This window comes from Pipistrellus kuhlii, unplaced genomic scaffold (assembly GCF_014108245.1).
Source record: "Pipistrellus kuhlii isolate mPipKuh1 unplaced genomic scaffold, mPipKuh1.p scaffold_m20_p_17, whole genome shotgun sequence".
NCBI lineage: Eukaryota > Metazoa > Chordata > Mammalia > Chiroptera > Vespertilionidae > Pipistrellus > Pipistrellus kuhlii.
In genome coordinates, this window is record NW_023425482.1 from 390,995 (window position 1) to 394,575 (window position 3,581).

Below are 3,581 nucleotides of genomic sequence, written 5' to 3' on the forward strand. Positions count from 1 at the left end.
TAATTCTTCCCAGTGTACCAAGAGCAATCAAGGCTTAACTATACCAAGGCTTTGCACTCAGCCCATAAAGGGTTGCAACAAGAGTGTCCACCTCAGGTGATAGGGCAGGCTGAACCACTGGGAACTATATGGGTCACCTACCACAGAAAACCACTCCATCAATACAGGGAAGCAGCAAAATGCGGAGACAAAGAAACATGTCACAAATGAAAGAAATGGAGGAAAGCAAAGTACTGGACATAGAGTTCAAAACCATAGTTATAAGATTACTCAAGAATCTTCTAAAAATGACGGAGAAACTTGATGAGACCATTGAGGAGCTTAGTAAGACCTTCAAAGGCCTTAATGAGAATGCCAAAAATATGGAAAAGGACCAGCCAGAAATTAAGCATCATTGTCTGAAATAAAGAATATACAGAAATTCAATTGTAGATCAAAGGATCCCAAGAATCAAACCAAAAAATCTGAAATATGAAGAAACAAAAAACACCCACCAGAAAAAAAAAAAAAAGAATCCAAAAATATATTGAAATACATATAGTCAGAGGACTGAGCCTGCAGACTAGGCATAAATAATCATGGCCTATCCTAGGGAAGACAAAATATTCAGGGCCAAATAAAAGAGGGATGGTAATTTATGTTTTGAATAATTTCTCTTATAATATATAAATGAGAGAAGGGATAAAAATTAACCTCAAACACCAACCCTTCAGTCTATAAAAATGGGGAGAAATGGTAAAAAAAAAAAAATAATCCTGACCAACAACTGTCATCAGGTCTACAACATGAAGGCAAGAAAGTTAAATAGGTTTAAATGCTGTGACATGAATATACAATTAAATTTTCAGATTACAAAATATCAAAGGAATTTATCACATCATAATAAATTAGAGGCCCAGTGCATGAAATTAGTGCATGGATAGGATCCCTAGCAGCTGCCAGCTGCTGACTAGAGCCTCTCTTTCTTTGTTCCACACCGCCGCCCCCCCCCCGGTGGACAGTATATGTCATAGTGAGCAATTGAATTCCCAGTCAATTGAACTCCTGAGGGGACACTTTCATATTAGGCTCTTATATATCTAGACACCCTAATAAGATATATTAAATTCTCAGAATGTACTAACATTTTTTATTATTAACCTTCACCTGAGGATATTTTTTCCATTGCTTTTCAGAGAAAGTGGGATGGAGAGGAGAATGGGGAAGAGACACATCAATTGGTTGTCTCCTACACATGCCCCAACTGGGTGCAGGGAGCAAACCCATAATGAGGTATGTGCACTTGATTGGGAATTGAACCCACAACCCTTTCGTGCATGGGCTGACACTCCAACCACTGAGTCAAACTGGCCAAGGGAGGAAATTTTAAGTATTATATAATATTACATTATAATGATATTAGAGGCCTGATGCATGAAAATTATGCACTTGGGGGCGGGGGGGGAGCGGTGTCCCTCAGCCCAGCCTGCACCTTCTCGCTGCCCCTCCTTCCCTGCCACAGGTTACCTTCTCTGCAGGCAACAGGTGTGGGGTGCAATCACTTGGCTGGCCTGGGACTCCCACTGCGGGGCAATCGCACACCTCTCACAGTGTCACTGGCCCGTGGCCTGGGCCTGCCTCTGTGGGGCAATCATTAGCAGGTTTCCCAAATCAATCACACTGCAGCCTGAGTCTCCCTGGTTTTGTTGTTGTTGTTGTTTGTTTGTTTTGTTTGTTTAAGTAAGAGTAATGTTTACGGAACTGAGTACTATGAAGGGTTTACCAGGATGAAAATGCACCACACCCTCGCCTTGCCACCCTCAATACCCAGAGAGTATAGTACTTAGACATGACCAACAATGGCCCTAACTGATGAATATCTATCTGTTCGTAACAAACAAACCATAGCATATTTATACTGTATCACTTCAAGTGATTATAGAAATCCATTTATATATTGCTTGTATAAAATCTTTTTTTGTAAAAAAAAATATATTTTAAAAAAGAAAGTATAAAAAAACATGTATAGTTGAAAGCCCTGCCAAGACAGCCAGTCTGTAAACATTCAGTGAGTATGTGCTTTGAAAGGGGCCCATGTCTCATGGCCACAGCAACTACAGCAGGGTCGACGAGGGTTCACCCAGCTGCTACTCTGGGCAGGACTGAGCTGGACCCTCCTGGCCTGATCACCCACAACTGCCCTCCCTAGCAGGGCCTGGCACTGTGCCCTTCTCCAGCCTTGCATCAGGATCAGGGTCAGGGTCAGGATCAGGTCTGGGGGCAGGCAGATTGCAGTTTCACTCTGAGTTCCATACTCAGCCTAATTTTGGTTGCAACTCGTGGCTTTTACTGGCTGCTTGGAGGTCCTTTGAGTGGATGCCCTGGCAAGAGGCTGGAGAAGTGCCCACAGCTTCCTGGTTGGGCATCTCTCTGAGCCAGAGCCTCTGTCCTGCCTCCTTCAAGCCTTGTTCCAGGCAGAACAGGCCCCCCTCAGGACTACTTTGGTCTCAGTGCTTGGTCCTGGGTTTTATCCGCCTAGGTTTCTTCCCTTGGTGTGGCTCATCTGAGTTCCACAAAAAAGCCTGGCCAATGTTGGCTTTGCTGAACCTCACTGAAGAGTTTTTCATGCAGCAAGAAAAAGCCCTCTGGGGACACACACACCCCCTCTCCTTCCTTTCCTCATCTCCTCCTCACCTTCTTCCTTCTCCAGCCCATGGTCACTTCTTCTCCAGCTGACCAGCAGTGGGTTGACTTCTGAGTCAGGGGTCTTAATGCTGTTGGTACTAATGATGCAGGTGGGGCAATGCAGGTTGAGCATCAGACGAGCTGCTGATGCTGCTGCTTCAGCTCTCCATCTGGGTTTTCCGCTCTGCATTCATGAGCTCCAGCCACTCAGATTGCCACTGCAGAAACTCCTTCCACTCCTTCTTGTTCCAGCATTGGGCTGCCACCACTTTGTTCTTTTCCCAGCAACTTTTCCTCCACTCCTCTTCCTCTTCTAGCTCACTTTTCACAAGTTGAGGCCTCTTGCCCAGTTTCACCTCCAGAAGTGCAAGGGGGTGATCATGGCCCCCAAATTGTGGATGTCAGTGTATTTCAGTTCCTTTGCAGTTAGAGCTGAACTGGCGAGACTGATCAGGGGGCTGAGCCCTGGCAGAGAGCCCACAGTCATGGGATCTGCCCAGGCATCATAGCAGAAGTGGCAGCCCAGCTCTGCAGAAGCCACAGGGGAGGAGGGATTGCAATACTGGGGCCTGGGCTGTGCCCATTCAGGAGCCATCTGGCTCCAGCCCCTCCCGGCAGTGTTCACCAAGCCAGTGCCTCCCATCACAGCTCATGAGAATCCCTCCCACAGGTTGTGGTGGGGGCCTGGTTCTTCCTCTTTGAGGTAAATGATTGTGGGGCTCTGCCTGTCTATGCCATCACCATAAACACTTGTCTGTCTGCCTCATAACCTCTAACCATTTTCCTGCATTCCTGATTGCCGCTTACCACTCTGCCTGCCTGCCTGCCTGATAGCCCATCCTTGCCTGCCAGACTGATGGCCCCTAAGCACTTGCCTGCCTGCCTGTCTGACAGCCCCTAACCACTTGCTGGGAGGT

The 3,581-nt window shown here is 46.5% G+C and overlaps 1 pseudogene; it reads right to left on the reverse strand.

Moving 5' to 3' along the window:
- Positions 1-583: 583 nt before the first annotated feature.
- LOC118720848 lies at positions 584-3,171 on the reverse strand (annotated as a pseudogene).
- Between the last annotated feature and the right edge of the window lie 410 nt (positions 3,172-3,581).